General features: G+C 36.7%; 1 long non-coding RNA gene across 1 annotated transcript in view; it reads left to right on the forward strand.

Annotated features, from left to right (window-relative positions):
- The window catches only part of LOC129659956 (uncharacterized), a 28,190-nt gene extending 12,181 nt beyond the window's left edge, over nucleotides 1-16,009 (forward strand). Inside the window, exons 2-3 of the long non-coding RNA XR_008718255.1 lie at nucleotides 15,185-15,247; nucleotides 15,863-16,009. This is a non-coding gene — a long non-coding RNA (uncharacterized LOC129659956). The remainder of the gene's footprint in view (nucleotides 1-15,184; nucleotides 15,248-15,862) is intronic.
- Nucleotides 16,010-20,732: the final 4,723 nt, after the last annotated feature.

Raw genomic sequence — 20,732 nt, forward strand, 5'->3', positions numbered from 1 at the left:
GTTGAAGTAGGCCATATGGGCCTACAACATTTGGGCCTTTTCAGAATTGCATATACCCTAGAACTTTTTACTCTACCAGTGTAAGAAATGCCACAGCTAGGAGAATGGGAATGATTAGCATCAGAATATCAATTATAAACATTTTGTTAAGGAGAGGATTTGAATCTCTGATTATACAGGTTTAAGTTTTATGCAATTACCAGGCTCTGCCACCTTAACTGAGCCTTTTTCTAGGTCAGGGTCTGTTTGTGGAATTAATTGAGATGAAATCATTAATTGATTTAAAGTGCTTATTTGAAGTTGGCCTTATTTTTCTTGTCCTTTTGTACTGGGAGAAATGCATAATAGATAGAAACCGACCTGGATTGCTCCGGTCTGAACTCAGATCACGTAGGACTTTAATTGTTGAACAAACGAAACTTTGATAGCGGTTGCACCATTGGGATGTCCTGATCCAACATAGAGGTCATAAACCCTATTGTCAATATGGACTCTTGAATAGGATTGCGCTGTTATCCCTAGGGTAACTTGTTCTGTTGATCAAATTTTTGGATCAATAAGCGATAATGTGATTTGACTTGCGGGTCTAGTCTTTAAAATCGCTCAGAGGATTTTTTGTTCTCCGAGGTCACCCCAACTGAAACTGTTAGTCCATAAAGAGTGTTATTATCCCCTGGTGGTTGAGTTTATTTTCTTTGGACTAGTTAGTTAAAGCTCCATAGGGTCTTCTCGTCTTAATAGTCTATTCCTGCCTCTTCACGGGAAGGTCAATTTCACTGGTTGGAAGTAAGAGACAGTAAAACCCTCATGTGGCCATTCATACAAGTTCTTATTTAGAGAACAAATGATTATGCTATCTTTGCATGGTCAGGATACCACAGCCCTTTAACCATTGTCACTGGGCTGGCAGTGCCTCCAATACTGGGGATGCTGGAGGTGATGTTTTTGGTAAACAGGTGGGGTTTATGTTTGCCGAGTTCCTTTTACTTATTTTAATCTTTCTTTGAGTGCATTCCTGCGTTGGATTAACAGTATAGCTAATAAATTGTTTATCATTGGGTTATCTTTATTCACTGTTAATAGTCAGCGTATTATCAGATACTGACTTAAACTTATGCAAGGAGAAGGTACTTCTTGTTACTCCTATTAACATTATTACTTCTATTTTTCAATAGATTAGTCCAGTATTAGGACGAGGAATTGGTTATTTATTATTGGGATTGCTGCTGCTGCTGCTAAGTCACTTCAGTCATGTCCGACTCTGTGCGACCCAATGGACCACAGCCCACCAGGCTCCCCCATCCCTGGGATTCTCCAGGCAAGAACACTGGAGTGGGTTGCCATTTCCTTCTCCAATACATGAAAGTGAAAGTGAAGTCACTCAGTCGTATCCGACACTTTGCAACCCCATGGACTGCAGCCTACCAGGCTCCTCCATCCATGGGATTTTCCAGGCAAGAGTACTGGAGTGGGGTGTCACTGTCTTCTCCTATTATTGGGATTAATGTTATTTTATTGTTGAGCTTTAACGCTTTCTTAATTGGTGGCTGCTTTTAGGCCTACTATGGTGTTGTTGGATCTCACTTTCTAGTTAAGGTTGCATGCGTTTCTAAAAGGCTGTACCTTTTAGACTAACTTTTAAACATACAGTGGGATTTATTTATTTATTTGGATTTTTTGGTATTTTTAAAGCTGAACAATCAGCTATCACCAGGCTCATTGGGTATGTCACCTCTACTTACAAATCTTCTCACTACTTTGCCACATAGATGAGTTGGTTCTTGGTAAACTGTTCGGCTTACTTAGCTAAAATTCGTTTTGTTAAGCCTTTGCTAGTTAATTCATTATGCAAAAGGTACAAGGGGTAATCATTGCTTTTTTGTACTTTACTTTTTCTTTCACTGTTCCCTTGTGGTACCTTCTCTATAGCACCATGTTTAAACTTTCTATCTCCTGTAATTTAGAGTAGAGGGTGAATGTTTTATTTTATCTTATTTTGGTTATTTAATTGGTAATAGAGTTATGGGCTAGGTTTACTTCAAGATATTCATAATACGTGAAATCTTCTAGGTTTAAACGAGGTGCTTTGTTTAAGCTTTATCTTGGTTTGTTCAAGCACACTTGCCAGTATGCTTACCTTGTTATGACTTGTCTCCTCTCATATAATTGATACATGTGAATAGGTTTAAGTGCATCGTGTTTATTTGAGGAGGGTGATGGGCGGTGTGTAAATACTTCATGGCCTAATTCAACTAAGCACTCTATTCTTAGTTTACTACTAAATTCTCCTTTGGTTATTAGTTTCATAATAACCTTCTATATTAGGTACCTACATATTAATGACTGTTACATCTTTTAATGAATTTTTCTCTTCATAGTTATACACCATTCATGTTTTTTGACTTGAAGTCTATTTTGTTTGACCTGAGTGTGCTTGCTGCGGTTTTGCTTGGCTGTCATTTTCTCAGAGTATCACCTTCAGTCATTTCACATTGAGGCTATGTTTGCCCTGAGAGCTCAGATGAGACTCCTGGAGTCAGTATATACTTGGGTATTGTTTTCAGATCAGTTTAACCACTCTGTGTCTTTTGATTCATGATCAATCCATTTATATTTAGGGTGAATATGGATAGATGAAGATTTACTGGTGCCCTTTTATCTTTTATTTTCTGGTGCTCCATACTTCCATTTCTTCTTTTTAACTCATGCTTCTTGCTGACATTTTTATTTGGTGGTTTTCTGTGATGTTGTTCTCAGTCTGTGTGTGTGTGTGTGTGTGCGCTTTCATCTCTGTAATTTAGATTTATGTTTTATGGTTATACTGTAGCTTCAAAAGATGTTTCAATATCAGTGTTTTTTCCTGCTGATAGCATCTTATCTTCATTACCTTTAAATGTTTCATTCTTTTTCCCTTGCCCATTTTTGCTTTTGTTGTCTCAAATTATCCCTTTTTATGTTGTGAGTTTGTAACCAAATTGAAGTGGGCATTTTTTTGGCTTTTTTTTTTTTTCTTTTCTCTTTTAACTGTTATGCTGTAATAAAATGTTGAAAAAACGTATTCTGATATAGATTTACAATTTTCTATTTCTGTCTGTTCATCACTTGACTCAAAATGTCCTGTAATTTTGTGTTTTCATTTCAAGTTTTCATTTCATTTCAAGGATCTAGAGATCCATTCAATTTGTGTGAGGCAGATCTAGTGGTGATGAACACCCTCAACTTTTGTTTGTCTGTAAAAGCCTTTATTTCTCCTTTATACATAAGGGATAACTTTGCTGAGTAGAATATTCTTGGGTGACAGCTTTTATTTGTCAGTATTTGGGGAATGACATTCAATTCCCTAAAGGCCTGTAGAATTTCTGCTGAGAAATATGTTGATTGTCTAAATAGGCATTAATTTGTAGGTTGGTATCCATTTTCACCTGGCTGCCTTTAAAATTCTTCCTTTGTCATTAACTTTTGACAGTTTTAATATAATATGTCCTAGAAATGTTCTTTTTACATTGAGATAACTAGGTGTTCTCTTAGCTTCATGGAGTTTTATATCCAGTTCCTTCTCATGGTTGGGAACTTCTCAGCTACTAAGTTTTTGACATACACTTTCTGCTTCCTTCTCCTACTCCCCTCCTCCTGGAACACCATTGCCCTAAAGTTGTTCTTAAAAGAGATAGTTCTTGTATAATTTCCTCATTTTTTTAAATATTTTGGGTCATCCCAGTGCACCAGCCCCAAGCTTCCTGTATCCTGCATTGAACATGGACTGGCGATTTGTTTCTTATATGATATCATACATGTTTTAATGCCATTCTCCCAAATCACCACCCCCCCCCCCCACAGAGTCCAAAAGACTGTTCTATACATGTGTGTTTCTTTTGCTGTCTCACATACAGGGTTGTTGTTACCATCTTTCTAAATTCCATATATATGCGTTAGTATACTGTATTGTATGTATGGGGAGGGAGATGGGAGGGGGGTTCAGGATGGGGAACACGTGTACACCTGTGGTGGATGCATGTTGATGTATGGCAAAACCAATACAATATTGTAAAGTAAAATAAATAAATAAAAAATAAAAATATTTTGATCCTCTTTCCTCTTCTATTTGTGGCAAGTCTAGACTTTTGTCTTCCTGCTCAGTGATTCTCTTTTCCATATGGTCTTCTGTGTTTCTAATGCTTTCAAATGTACTCTTCATCTTGTTTATTTAATTTTTCACCTCCAGAATTTGTTGTGTCCTTTTGCAGAGATTGAAATTCTTTGAGATTGAGATCAAACTCAATCTCTTTGGTAAAATACTCCTGTTTGTTAAATTTGTTTCTTAGCTCATTGAACTGTTTTTTGTTTGCTTGTTGTTTTCCTGTGACTTTGTTTAGTTTTTTTTATGACAGTTCTTTTGAGTTCTCTATCAGTTGTATTACAGTGTTTCATAGCTTTTAAGTTTGGTTTCTAGAGAACAGTCATTTTCCTTTTGTGATGCTGTGTTGCTGTGGTTCTTCATGGTAATAAGTTGTTACTCTGTTGGCACATTAGAAATCTCAAACATCTTTCTACAGGATTCTAAGGATTCGACAGATTAGATTAGAAATCTGTTTTCCAGTAGGAGTTGAGATAGTTCTTGCTTTATCTTATCTGAGCTTCCTCTGATTGTATATGAGAGGTAGCACTTTACAGCTTCTACCACATCTGTCAGAGGTGTACCCTATGCCTCCAGGGTCATTGATGCTTCACTGCTGCCACTCTTGTTGATTCACTGCCTGAGGCACTGAGATGGTGGGCTCTTCTGCCACACATGGGATCTCCTGAGATGCACGCTTTGCCACCATGAGGAAAGGTGGAGAGTTTGTGGGGTTAGCTGAGGTCACGTGAATACCCCTGCTGTATCTGTCATCAGGTTTGCAGGTTCTCTGCCACTGCAGATGGGGGCTGGAGTTGTGTCCACATGTCTGGAGGAACAAAACCCATGCTCGCTACCTTTGCCTTTGGGCAATTCTGAGGCTGGGAGGCCAGCGTCATGAGGCCACTTAGAGGTGCCAGCTGCTGCTATCAGGTTCTCTGAGGCTGAGGCTCTGCTTCCCGCTGGGGTCTCAGGTACTGACTCTGCTGCTTCTTTGTTTTCATCTTCTATGTCTTTTCTACACACTTTCAGATATAGAGATATGTGGAATTTCATGGCATCCTGTTATGTTGGGCAGAGGCACCTTTGCAATTTGCATTTGTGGGACCTGATTTTTAGAAGTTGGACTTTCTTATAATTCTCTCTTTCCTTCTCCTGACTAGGGAAAAAGATGGCAAGGACCTACAGAAATGTGACAGCAATGTAAAAACACAAGATAAAAAGAGTTGGGTTCCTTGAATCACTGTGTGGATAAATATAATCTGCAAATCAGAGACATTGCCATTGCCTCATTTCATGTGTTGGAAGCAGATTTTTTTGTGTCATTAAATCACTTTCAAGTTGTTCTTTGTTGGTGAATGGTTCAGTAACAATCATTAGTCCAATAAGGCTTAAAATCAGTTTATTTCAAAATAGTCACCTCTCAACTCTTACTTTCCTCTAGATTATATCATGAAAGATAGTCAAATATATAAAAGAAAGTCAATTCAATATTTATCTGTCAAACTGTCAAAATAAGACTTTATTCTTTTCTCTTTCATTTTCCATCCCACACTTTTCTTCTTTGCTATTCATGACAAGCCCTGGAGACTTCTTGACTTTGCATCATTTCTAAAACATATAGCTCTACATACAATTTTATGACAGTTTGTTATTTAAATGGGAACTTCCCTGTTGGTTAAGATGGTAAAGAATCTGCCTGCAATGTAGGAGATCCAGTTTCAATTCCTGGGTCAGGAAGATCCCCTGGAGAAGGAAATGGCAACCCACTCCAGTACTCTTGCCTGGAGAATCCCATGGGCAGAGGCGACTGATGGACTGCAGTCCATGGGGTCGCAAATAGTAGGACATGTCTGAGCGACTAACACTTTAACTTGTATTTAAATTATTTCATAAATAATGTTCTACATCAACATATAAACAAATACATTATGATGAAATACTTATTTATAATTTTATTTTCTATTTTGTATATTTAATACTTTACTAAATGTTTTTTGAGAATGAATTTTCAGGCCATTTTTATTTTCCAGCTTATATATATTTATATAGTTTTGAGACTGTGTGTGAGTGCATAGTTGCTCAGCTGTGTTTGAATCTTTACAACCCCATTGGCAGGACCATAGTCTACCAGGCTCCTCTGTCCATGGTGATTCTCCAGGAAAGAATACTGGAGTGGTTTGCTAGCACAGGGATTGAACCCAGCTCTTCCACATTGCAGGAAGGTTCTTTGCCATCTGAGCCACTGATTAAGTTTCTTGAACAGTTCTTAAGCAATGTTTGGTCACAGCTTGTCAGCAGGTTGAAAGTAACTTAAAAATTAGATAAATCACACACATTTGATCTTACTTTGAATCAGCTAATTCAACCACATAAACATATGTAATTTCCATTAGATAAACTATCTCCCTTAAGTATCTCTAGTTTGTTTTTTCCTGAGAGTACAGTTGCTTTATAACAAATACTTTTAACTTAGGAAAATGATATGCAAAGCCATTCAACCCTTAAAAATATTTGACATATAGTCAGAAACAAAAAATTTAGCCTATTTGTTTTAATCAATGGATTTATGTTTTAATTAATACATACATTTATAGTATATGGGATGCCATTAATGAGAAAGGATTTTAAGCAACTTACTGTATTGAAATATCTAATAAAGTATAAAATAGAAATTTATAGCAAAATAAAACATGGATCTAGTTTAGAAATAAATTAATAATTTTATAAGGGCCAAAGTATGCTAAACTTAATTTAAATTAAACTTTTGCCTATTTCATTTAGGTAACCACAGGAAAACGACTGACTCATAATTTTTTTGTTTCATTAAAAAAAAAAAAAAAAAAACAAGAGCCAGATTATCTAGAAAGACAATTTGACACTGTCAAATTTAGTAAACATTTTCATTTATAATTTTGTTCCTGTATAGGAATCATTGAGAAACAATAGAAAATTTCTGCTCTGATATCATCCCAGGGGAAATATTCCTATTATGATGACTGTTCATAATCAATGTTGATGAATATATAAGACATTTCAACCAAATACTTTTAAAATTCAAAAGGAGTCAATACTCAAAGTCATATTGCAGCAAGTAATATGAAATGCCTTTTTGGGAATATCATTTGAGGAAAGGGACAAGGAATGGTTATCTTCTTACTTACATGTTCTTCTGACCACAGGAGTGTATACTTTATTCAAAGATCACTCCCCTGGCTCATGAATAATGGAAGTAAGCTACTCAGAAGGGATAAAGATCATGAGCAGATTATTGAGTCTCATTATTCCATTATTTTAAATATATCTGAAGTCAGTTACATAAATTTGTATGAAAATCCAAGTGAAAAAATTAGAAAGAATTAATAATATTTATTTGTTTTTAAAAATAATTTTGGGTTTTCAAAAACAACCAGAATTTTAAAAAAATGCTTTAGTACATAGTACAATAACATTTTATACTATTTATTAGCTTGCCACTTAAAAAAAAAAAAAAAAAGTCAAGTTTAAGAAACGAATCTACAGTCCAGGTTTGATGCAGGATTCAGGATGCTTGGGGCTGGTGCACTGGGATGACCCAGAGGGATGGTATGGGGAGGGAGGTGGGATGGGGGGTTTCAGGATTGAGAACATGTGTACACCCGTGGTGGATTCATGTTGATGTATGGCAAAACCAATATAATATTGTAAAGTAATTAGCCTCTAATTAAAATAAATAAATTAAAAAAGTTAATATGAGCTTGTTTTCTAAGTTTTAAGTGAAGTGAAAAGGTAAGATTATAAATATAAATTAAATATAAGTGGATACACATATAAATATATAATAAAGGTACAAAACTCAAGGTGATAAATTATTAATCATTTAATTTAACATCAACAATGTAGAGTTATTATGAAAAGAAAGAACACAATCAAGATTCTCAGATAACATGTAGAGTATAAATGCAGATCCCCATGTAAGACAATTGCCCTTATCCCCTATCAAATATATATAGTATATTCATGTGGTTCTGAAATTTTCCTATTAAAATCTTGTGATGAATTAGCAAAGATAGCACTAAAAATGTATCAAGGTTTTCGAACAGCTGAGAAATAAAACCAAGTAGAACATGCTTAAGTAATTCTGTTCTAACTCATTGAGGAAAAATGACTGAGAGGAAATTAAATATAAAATTTATTGATACAGTAGATTTGGTGAATATGAGTTAGAAAAAGATTTTGATTTGCTGAGCTGTCTCCCGCTAAAAATAAAAACAGTTGTCACTGGTGTTAACTAGCTCTTAGGTTTTAGAAATACTTAACTTCTTCTTTCAAAAATTAGTATCAAATATATTAGATATGTTGAGGACAAAAATCATTAGAATTGGCCCCTATATATAAATGATTCTTATTCTAAGAAGAAGTACAGAATTGTGCCACAAATGAGAACCAAGAACTACACGTATTTGAAAAGATAAGCATGAGACCTCCATCTAGCCTCCTTCCTCTCATTCTACTCCTATATGCCCCAATCTATTCTTCAGAATGATATTTTTAAAAGTTGATCACCTCATATGATCATTGAACTTCCCTAATGGCTCAGTGGGCAAAAAATCTGCCTGCAATGGAGACACATGGTCCATTCCTGGGTTGAGAATATCGCCTGGAGGAGAAAATGGCAGCTTACTCCAGTATTCTTGCCTGTAAAATCCCCTACAGTCCAAAAAGTCACCAAGAGGAGGACGCAACTGAGCAACTAAGCAGGAGCACACCTCATATGATACCCTGTGCAATTCATTCTCTAATTATTAATATCTCTCTGGTGTCTCAGACCGTAAAGAATTCACCTGCAATGCAGGAGACCCAGGTTCAATACCTGTGTTGGGATGATCCCCTGGAGAAAGGAATGGATGCCCATTCCAGTGTTCTTGCCTGAAGAATTCCATGGACAGAGAAGCCTGACAGCTACAGTCCATGGAATAGCAAAGAGTCAGACATGACTAAGCAAGCAACACTTTCACTTTTCATTGATGTCTCATTGGCTTGGAATCAATTCAATAGTTCTTTCTCTTTCTGACAACCTCAATAGATTAGCCCTCACTTAAGTCTCCCTCCTTACCTAGTACTCCTCTTCCCCCTTGCCTTCTAGACACACTGGTTTTGTTGTTATTGTTGTTGTTGTTTGCTTTTGTTTTTGACTGTTTCCAGATACATTGGATATGCTTTAGACCCCTTGGAATTTCCATTCCCTCTGTCGGAACCTCTATTATGCAGATTTTCCCATGGCTGCCTCACACTAAGCATTCAGGTGTCAACTCCAATGGCAATGCACAGAAGAATTTGTACAGATCTTCCTCTCCCAAAGGATCTTTTTCTCTAAAGTAGAGTGAAAATTGCTCAGTCATGTCTGACTCTTTGTGACTCCCATGGGCTGTAGCATACCATGCTCCTCTTTCCATGGAGTTCTCCAGGCAAAGATACTGGAGTGGATAATCTTTCCTTTCTCCAGGGGATCTTCATAACCCAGGAATCAAGCTGGGGTCTCCTGCATTGCAGGCAGATTTTTTACCAGCTAAGCTACCAGGGAAGCGCCATTTTTCTCTAAAACTGCTGTACTTTACTATTACTTTCTTTGTAGCACTTATTACTATATGAAGTTATATTTGTATACATTTATTCAATTTTTTAGAATGGATAGCTTAGAAAAAGATAGTTTAGACCCAGTATGCTTGATTCACTGCCTTGTACCTATTAGAACAATTTTTGGTATATATAATAAGTGTTTAGTAAAAGAAAAGAAGGAGGGTGATGGGTGAATGTTAAGTGGGTGAAATTTAAGTGAATGAATTGAATACAAATAAGAACCCATATTAAGCATGAGCTAAGACTTGGAGGATGAGTAAAATTTAGCCAAAAACATAGTCTTTATTAGTTAATAGTAATAATCTATAAATATTGTTTTGTTAAACGTCACCAGTGCATGATACCAACATAATATTAACAATAGGGGAAACAAGGTACAGGGCATATGGGAATTCTATCATTTCTGTCAATATTTCTGTGTATCTTACATTGTTTAAAAAAATAAAGTCTAATTAAAACAAAGTGTCATAAAAACATAAAACACTCATGCAAACAGGGTATCATGACAAAAGATAAGATGATCTTTTATATAAAGCTGTTTTTTTGTTTTGTTTTGTTTTTTATTTAGAGAAATAGGAATTCTGTCTACTTTAGGTTGGGTTCCCCTGAAGTTGATACAGAGATAATGGTTCATGTGATAGAGAATAGGAATTATTCCTAGGAGAATTGGTGGAGATGTGAGAAGTAGGACTAGGAGAGAGAGAATGAATAAGGCAGGAAGTGGGGAGGGTGCTCCCAAGAAAAGTCTGGGGAAGAATCACTGGCTGGATCTCACCAGGGAGATCTGGAGACAGTATGAATCATCTTTCAGAATGTCTTTAGGAAAAGCAAGAGAGCAGGAGCATTTACACATCCTAGTTATTCATTAAACCTGCTCAAGGTAACATGGATGCTCTCACTTTCCATAAATGCCCAGCTAAGGTGAAACAGAGAAATTCTGGCAGCCTGAAGCCTACCTTCAGACAAAGATCTAGTGCTGGCTGATGGAAGTACACACGCCCTGTCAGCCAGATGTGGTAAATGGTGTAAGGTAACACTGATGCTGAGTCAGATCTTGAAGTACCTACTGCTAACAACAAAGATTATTTCAGAAGAAAGACTACTAATGATAGTGATCTATAGGTGCATTTGGTTTTGTTATCTGAATTTCCTTCGGTCCACTGTAGTGGCACATTTTTCTTCCACATTTAGAGTATGTCAGATTACTCTGTTTATTCCTGGAGTTTCTGATTCAGTGAGTCTTGACTGGGGCTTTGTTTTTCGTTGTTCAGTAGCTCAGTCATGTCCAATGCTTTGTGATGCTGTGGACTGCAGCACGCCAAGCTTCCCTGTCTTTCACCATGTTCCAGGAGCTTGCTCAAACTCATGTCCATTGAGTCAGTGATACCATCCAACCATCTTATCCTCTGTCGCCCCCTTCTCCTCCTCCCTTCAATCTTTCCAGCATCAGGGTCTTTTCTATGAGTCAGCTTTTCTCATGAGGTGGCCAAAGTACTGGAGCTTCAGTGTCAGCATCAGTTCTTCCAATAAATAGGCAGGGTTGATATCCTTTAGGTTTAACTGGTTTAATCTGCTTGCAGTCCAAGGGACTCTCAAGAGCTTTCTGCATGGAATGGGACTAGAATTTGTATTTATAACAAAATTTCAGATGATGCCTATATTGCTAATCTGGGGAATTATTGTTCTTCTGTTATGAATTACCAAAATATTAATATGTATTTGTAAAGCTATGGATGTGCTTGCTTTGTGTAGGGATTTCAGTAATTATGAAGTTTATGTCTTATCATATTTGAAAACTTCTCATTTGTTTTAATGCTTGGAATTTATTTTATGCTTGGAATTTTGTAATGCACCCTATTAATAGAAATGATTACATAGCTTTGTTTCACAAATACTGTCAGTATTTAATAAACATAAGCAATTGCAAATGCAGTAGCTAAATGTGTATTGAAATAATTCATATGTCCTATGGAACAAAGCTACTGATATGAGTTATAATTGGTTAAATTGTACACATACAACACAATAGAAATTCAGTCAGAGAATATAACCAAAAGATGAAAGCTAAACCACTTAAAATATATTCCTCAGTGATATTGTAGCACCTCTATAGAAGATGAATCTTTGATTGCTTTAGTAGATAATACATTTTCTGTAAATTCTTAAATTGGGAAGATTAGTGGATTAATGTAGCATGTTATTTTCACTTGAAATATCATGTAAAGTTTCATTTCAGGTCAAAAATAAATTAACTCAGTAAACTACTGTGTGTATTAGAAAAACATATCCATAAATCAAAATGCCTAAAAATAATTTTCTGCTTCACATATCATAGGCTTCAAAGATGAGACTCAAATTTCCTTACACAGAATATGAAAAATTCTAGTTTCTTTCAAATGAAAGCTAAATGTGGTGAAATTATCCATACATACCTATGTAACAAAGTTGCCATTGAGCTAAGTCTTATATATTGCCTTCCATGAATATAGGATTCTTATTGGGGCTTGGTTTAAGTATTAGAATTCTATACTTCTCATTTAAGAATGTGTTTGAGAGCAGTGTTTATATATATATATATATATATATATATATATATATATATATATATAATTTATCTGTCTCTGTGACATTTCAGTCTTCAGCCAAAGTTCTGACTATGTGATGTTCACTTGGTTTGATGGAAGGCATTAGTTTTTTGTCTTTGCCAGAAGAAATTTAATATAGACACTTGTTCAATCATTCAAGAATGTTTAATAAACATCAATAATATAGTATTAACTGTAATATATACCATATTAATATGTATTAGGATTGCTATATGGTTGTATTTTAACAATAATTCCTAGTTCATAATGCAAGTTTGAATCCCTCTTCGTTTGGAATATTGCCATTAAATACTCATTTATTCTTAGGGTTCACTGCCAGTCATTTAATATTCTTCATAGGCAAAAAGAAATACAATTTAAGCAAACTACAAGGATATAAGAAAGTATAATTAAGATCAGAAACTTAGTCACCCTATAAAAATCAACTATTTAAAATATTCATTATCTACATGTCAATCCTCACAATCTCTTTAGCATTTAAAACGGCTGAAGCTATGAAAAAATTGAAACAGAGATCTCGGATATTCAGCTCCACTGCACTGAAAATAAAAGGGTGAGTCTCAGGCACAGAAGCACATCTTGTTCAGAGCATCAGCTCACTTTCTCAGGTGCACTCCTGACCGTGGCCCACCACGCAGGCTGAGGGACTGAAGTGTGTGTCAGTCAGCAGAGCATCTTGAGGAAACTGAAAACTCACTTAGGTGCCTGCAGTTGGCAGAGCTTTCTGGACTGGCTTATGACCAGCAGAGGGGCTTGTCGAGGGCTTACTTCCCCTACTCTAAGGAGTTTCCAATCACAGGATACTCTTTGTTTCCTGAAAGATGGAAACTACCTGTAACACAAAAATATATGCTTAGATATTTTCATACTAAGTGAAGTAAACCAGACGGAAAAATACAGATATCACAGGAAAATTGATATATATGGAATCTAAAAATAATTATACAAATGAACTTATTTTCAAAACAGAAATGACTCACAGATAGAAAACAAACTCATGGTTACCAAAGGGGAATGAGGGAAGAGATAAATTAGGAATTTGGGATTAATAGATATGCAGTACTATACATGTTATAGGTAACCAACAAGAACATACTGTACAGCACAGGGAACTCTACTCAATATTTTATAACCTATATGGGAAAATAATCTGAAAAATAGGTGTATGTATGTATAACAGAATCAGTTTGCTGTACACCTGAAAGTAACACATATTTTAAATCATTTATACTAGAATAAAAATATTAAAAATTAAATAATTTATTTTTAAAGAAATATATATATTGGGAATTCTGTCTAGGGCTTTGTGAAGAAAATCACTCCCATTCCACTTTGGCAAACACTTCTGAACACCTTGAATTTTCAGCAATATTCCATGATATTTTCCATCTAAAAACTTTGAATTTAAGATGTCATTTTCTTGCAATAACCAATGAGAATATATTTTCTGTATACCATGTCCTCATTCATTTTGAATCTCTTCTTTATACTTATTTCCAATTTAAACCCTCTAAGCTTTTTAAGATTACTCCTCTGTTGCTTATCCTTCCTGTTCCTATTTTCAATATATGTACCAAGATCAACATTGCTGTCTTGGACATTTAGGTTGTTCTCCAAGCCCAGTCCAGCAATTGCTAACCAGCTGCAAACAGCTTGCCATGAGCATTATTGACATAGTGCAAACTCCATTTAAGAAAGACATGAGGATAGGCCATAAAGCTACTCCTGAGATGGAGCTGTGTGAAAAATAGGAAAACAAATGGATTAAAATAAACAGCATATAGAGGGAAATATCAGTGCAAGTTTGATCTGTCCACATTGCATGGTTTTAATGATATTTCTCATTTGAAGTAATCTTTCTGGAATTACCTTAAAAACAAACTAGGTACATATTGGAAATTACCCAGAAGGCTTTCTAAGGAAGAGTAAAACTCAAGCTCTTTTAGTCATGGATAACCATCACTAATGGTTTCTTTAGTTTCCTTGAGAAATATTATATGGATAGAATCTCTATTCTTAAAGCAAAAGCAATGAGATTATGACCACATATTATCAAATAACATTTTTCACACCCAAATAATATTTAAAAACATAAAAATATATGCTAATATATGAGCTGCTGCTGCTGCTAAGTCGCTTCAGTCGTGTCCAACTCTATGTGACCCCATAGATGGCAGCTCACTAGGCTTCTCTGTCTCCGGGATTCTCCAGGAAAGAATACTGGAGTGGGTTGCCATTTCCTTCTTCAATGTATGAAAGTGAAAAGTGAAATTGAAGTCGCTCGGGGTGCCCGACTTTTTGCAACCCCATGGACTGCAGCCTATTTAGGTTCCTCTGTCCATGGGATTTTCCAGGCAAGAGTATAGATATATTTTGTCTTGTTCAATGGTTACCATACCTTCCACTGGAACTTACCTATTAGATCAGATGGTAAAGAGTCTGGCAACAATGCAGGAGACCTGGGTTCAATCCCTGGGTTGGGAAAATCCCCTGTAGAAGGAAATAGCAACCCACTATTCTTGCCTGGGAACTATCGTGGATAGAGGAGCCTGGTAGGCTACAAGTACATGGGGTCCCAAATAGTCAGACACAACTTAGTAATTAAATAACATATTATATCATACCTACCACTACAGTGATTCTTAATTGTTTACCTAGTTTCATATTAACAACATTAAAGTGTTTCTAGATTTTTCTCCCTCAGTAGGATGCAATTTCTTCTTTGAAGTTCCTGGCATTGAACATTTCCACAGAATAAACTCCTAGACGTTAATTTTCTGAGGCCCTTCATTTTGCACTTGTAAAGATCTTTATACTCACCTATCCCACTTATATTTCCTCTCAGTTGCTTCCTTGACACTGAAGTCTCAGCTTGATACCATCCCCTCAGGCCTTCATGGACAAAAGAGTAAGTTTCTTTCCTCTCATTATTTTATTTTCATCCTTGCCAGTACACCAAGTGATTTAACCTCTAAATACACTTGTCATTGTTGGCTGACTGTCTTCTGTGTTCTCTGCGTGTAGAGTACAAGTGTGATGGGAATAGAAAACCTTCCTTAATTGGTTCACAATTGTGTCCTGGGCAGTCAACAAATAGTTGTTCAGTAAATAAACTGACTACTATTGGTACTTGCTAATAAAGGATAAGAAATAGGACTAAACGTAGGAAATGGTTTTAAGTCTATGTTTTTAGGCTTCATACCTTCACTCACTATCTAGATGAACTCATGTAGTTTCATGACTTTCTATACGATTTATACACAAATGACTCCTAAATGCTTATTTCCAGTCCAAATACAAACTTCAGTGACATATAACATACTCTATAAAATAAGTCCATCTGGGCACTGAGTAGGTGCCTCAAAATTTGCATGACTAAAAGCAAATTCCTAATTGTACCCCCATCTGTTCCTTTCACGAATATTTCTAATAAATGACTTCATTATTTCTATTGCTCCGCATAAAATCGCAGATGTTCCTGTTCCTTGTTTACGTCAGAAAATCTTTCCTGTATTCCTTCCAGGATTCATGAAGATTTCCTTCTGGAATCTACAGCACCACTTCTTAACACGTTCATTACTAACATTCCTGTGGAAATTACATATTTCACTTGGGCTATTTTTAATAAATCAAAACAATCTAATAAAGCCTCCTAACTGATCTCCCTGCTATACCCTTGTTTCTCTACAGTCTGTTCTCAAACCAGCAGCCAGCATAGCACTTTTAAACACGTCAGGTCACATCACTTTTCAAATAGAAATCAAGATGAACATTTACCAGCAATAACTCATGTTGATGGAAAATATGCTATAAGAAGGTCATGCCACCTCTCAGTGAGCCTCCCCAAAGTCACAGCTTCAGTTTGATCATGAAGAAACATCAGAAAAATCTTAACTGAGTGACATTTTACAAATCACCAGACTAGTATTTTTCAAACATATCAAGGTCATGAAACAAAGTGAAAAATGGACAAATTATCACAGAAGATTTAACGAACAAATGCAGCATGGTGCCCTGGAGAACTCTGAATAAAGTCTGTAGTTTAACTGATGGCATTGTACCAACAATATTTCTTTTTTAAAAAAAAACTTTGACACAAGTACCATGGTTATTTAAGATTTTAACATTTTAGGAAAGTGGAAAAAAGAGGTATGGAAACACTCAATTCTACCTTTAAAACTTTGCTGTATATCTAAATTTATTTTAAAATTAAAAGTTTTAAAAATCTTTTGGGAATCTCTCATGACACTTATTTTAAAAAGACCCAAGAGAGAACAAGATGGTGAAGGAGTACGTGGATGTGGGGTGCATCTCTCTCCACAGATATATCAGGAATACACCTTCAGACACAGAATTGCATGCACAACACCAGCTGAGAGTGGACAGGAGTACCTGACCAGTGGAATAGAATATATATAACCATGCAAAATTCGGTAGGATGAAGGAACTAGGGGGAAAAATGCAAGTGTTAGTAGGACTGGACCTGCCCTTGGCTAGTAGGGGGTCCGATCCCCACATCGGGGCAATTGTCTGAGTCAGAGGAGAAATACTTAAGGCTAAGAGTGAAACAGCTGATCTGTGGCAGCCTAAATGGAATGAAAATCAGACAGTCCTTGTTGCAGCCATACATACCCTAGACAGGAGTGCAGGTCCCCTGGAAGGCACAGGAGCTGGGAGCTGGAGTTTAGGGATTGTGGAGCAATCCCAGGGAGAGGGCTGCTGTTACTCTGGAGAGATAGATTGAGGGAATGTGAGGGAGGAGATTGTGGTGGGAAATGCCTGTGGAGGAAAGCAGGGCAGCCATGGAAGCAAGGCAATACTGCTGAGTCATGCATAGTGGGTGGAGCCATCACCATAGCCTCTCTCTCCCCACACGCCAGCATTGGCAGCTGAACAATAGAGAGGCTGGCCCATCAAATGACTGACGCACTGAACTACAGAGAAAGACCCATGCCCAGGGTGCCCCTTTAAGTGCCTGATGTGCAGGTCTACAGAGTAGGACCCTAGCCAGAGGGGCCCCTCTATGTGCCTGACGTGCTGAACAACAGAGAAGAATCCCAGACAAAGGAGCCCTTTAGGTGCCTGAACAGGCGGAGCTATGGAGAAAGACTGGCCAAAGAGGCCTTCTGATAGCCAGCTACAAGACTCTGATAGGGCCATAACTCCTGTGCTGTAGCAGTCCATGTCCCTGAATGTTTGGGGCCACCAGAGTCCCTGCAAGCCAAGCAGCTGCATGACCTTCATACTCAACTCTCACTGGGGTAGAGCTGCCACAGGCAAAAAGTCTTGCATCTGTGAGCACAGGGTCACTTCGGTAGTGTCTTTGTGCCCCTGTAGACTGCGGCCTGCCAGGCTTCTCTGTCAGAGAGGGGTTCTCCAGGAAAGAATCTTGGAGCATATGGGCCACTATTGGTTGCCATACCCTACTAGAGCACTATATTCCCTGCTACCCTAGCCACCAACTCCCCTGAATACCTGGTCTGCCAGAACCCCTGGAACTCAAGCAGTTGCACCACCTCCACACCTGGACCACACAGGGCAGACCCAATTCCTCTAGGGCAGCCTCTGGAGCAAACCCCAGTGGATGACCCACATGCAGAGGTGGAAATAAAGCAGCAATTGAAATCCAGGTGCAGTGTGGCTAAGGAAGAAGACCCAAAACCTTCCCACAGCTGTACAAGCTGCAGATCAAATCCATATGATCTATTAGGCAGATTCTATGTCTACGGAATGTATCAAAGATCATTGAGAGCTCCCACAAAAGAAAACGCACTAGTTCTGATAGCTGTGGACATTGGAGGCAAGAACACACAGGAGTAGGACAAAATTAGACTTTGAGCTGCCACCACAGCAGGACCAGAGATCAGCAAAGTGTTGGAGGGCATCCTAGGGAGGTGAGATAGACTGTGACTCCCAGCGAAGCAAAGGACTCTGACAGCAGTGACTCAAGAAAAGCATGTCATTTTTATGTTTTGACTTGTTCTGTAGATTCTTTTGGATTTTTTTTTTCCCTCCCCTCACCCCATTGTAGTTGTCGATTTTATTGGCACTATGAAATCTAATTAAGCTTTTGAGCTTTTTTTTTCTCTCAGTCATATTTTTTAGTTACTATAAACCTCTGCCTTTATGTTGGACTTTTGCAGTTCTGTGGTGCTTTCCATTTTTGTTTCTCTCTTTTTAAATTTTCAATTTTTTAAACCTATCATTATTTTTTCTACATTTATTATTTTGTTTACTCTTCCTACTGTTCTTTTCCCCTCACACTTAATATTTAATGTATATAAACCTTGTTCATATATCTTTGTTTAACTTTCTATATATATTCTTTCTTTTCTTTCTTTCCTTTCTTCTTAAAATATTTGTTAACTTTATTTTTTATTGCTTTATTCCCCACTTGGTACCTTGCTTTAGTTTTGTTTTCCAGTTTGTGCTTTAGTTAGTTTCATTCTGGTAGATATAATTTTTGGTTTCCTTTGTTCACCGGGTCAATCTATTGTACTTTATTTTTATTAGACTGCTTCGATTTTGCTTATGGGTGTATATGTATATGTCATATGTATATTCAATCAAATTATTTTATTTTTGTTATAAACTTCTGTCTATACATTGGGCTTTTGTAGTTCTGTGGAGTTTTCTTTCTTTCTTTTTCCTTTTTTTTCTTCCTTTTTTTCTCTGTTTTATAATTTTAAGTTTTTTTTAACCTATTATAATTTTTCTGCATTTATTCCTTTGTTTGCCTTTCCTACTGTTCTTTTCCCTTTACAGTTATCTACCTCTATTTAATTTGCATAGTTATTATTTCTTTCTTTTCTGTTTTTCCTTTCATCTCAACATATTTGTTAGTTTTGTTTTCATTGGTTTATTCCCCAATTGGCACTTTGATTTAGTTTTGTTTTCTAGTTTGTGCATTAGTTGTTTTTGTTCTTAACTGGTAAATATAAGTTTTCATTCCCTTTGTTCACCAGATCAATCTACTGTACTTTATTTTTGTTGCACTGTTTTGATGTTGCTCATGGGTGTATATGTATATGTGTATATTCCATTATTTTATTTTTATTTACCTGATTTTGTAATTGCTATTACTCTGGGGTTCATCTTTGGTTTCTCCTTTATTGATAATGGATATTTGTTTTAATTTCACTTGATGCCATAAAAAAAAAAAAGAACTTGTGGAATTTTCATTCCCTACCAGAGATAAAGCCCTGAGTCTTTGGAGTGAGAGCACTGACTCCAGGACCCTAGACTACCAGAGAACTAACCCTAGGGAGTATCAAATAGTGAGAAATCACAGAAAGGAAACCACCTGAATACAAGACCTGGCATCACCCAACCACCAGTATCACCCTGTGCAGGTCACCTCATCTAAACAACAAACAAAACAAAAATACTAACTCATCAGCAGATAGGATTACTACATCACTCAGCCTTGCCTATCAGAGGAAAAACAAACAAACAAAAACTTAGCACAAATCTCACCCTATATGAAGCTTACACAAACCAATCTTAGGAGGGCAGAAAACAAAGGAGAAAGAAGTCAACCTTGAAGCCTGGGAAAAGGATACCTCAAACACAATAAGTTAAAAAAATAATAATGAAAAGTCAGAGAAATACTACACAAATGAAGGAGCAAACTAGAAACACAGAAGTCCAAATAAATGAAGAGGAAATAGGTAAACTGCCTGAAAAAGAATTCAGAATAATTATAGCAAAGATGATTAAAGACCTTGGAAACAGCATGGAGAAAATGCAAGGATCAATTAGCAAAGATCTAGAAGAATTAAAGAATAAACATACAGAGGCAAACTATACAATTACTTACGTTAAAAATACTCTAGAAAGAATCAATAGCTGAATATATGAAGAGAAGAACAAATCAATGAGCTGGAAGATAAAATGGTGGAAATAATTTCTGAAGAGCAGAATAAAGTAAAAACAATCAAAAGAACTGAGGATAGTCTCAGAGACCTCTGGGACAATATTAAACACACCAACACTCAAATTATAGGGAAGAGAAAGAAGAAGAGACAAAGGAAGAGTATGAAGAAATATTTGAAGAGATAGTCAATCATGCCCAAGAGACCCAAAGTGTTCCATACAGTATAAACTTTAGGAGAAACACACCAAGATACATACTAATAAAAGTAACAAAGACTAAACACTTTTTTTTTTTTTTTTTCTGGATCCTAGGTCTTTAATACGGGCTGGGCAGGGGGCAGGCTGTCTGCTGGTGGTTAGGAGCAGCGGTCTCTGCAGCAGACACTGCAGGAGCAGAGCAGTGGTGCAGATGGCAGGAGAACCCCCCAGGGGGACAGCATTCCTCGCCAGCAGGGCAAGTGTCCCAGCTTGCTCCCAGCCACCCAACCTGCCAGAACAGGCTGGTTTCCCTGGGTTTA

This window comes from Bubalus kerabau, chromosome 9 (genome assembly GCF_029407905.1).
Source record: "Bubalus kerabau isolate K-KA32 ecotype Philippines breed swamp buffalo chromosome 9, PCC_UOA_SB_1v2, whole genome shotgun sequence".
NCBI classification, from domain to species: domain Eukaryota; kingdom Metazoa; phylum Chordata; class Mammalia; order Artiodactyla; family Bovidae; genus Bubalus; species Bubalus kerabau.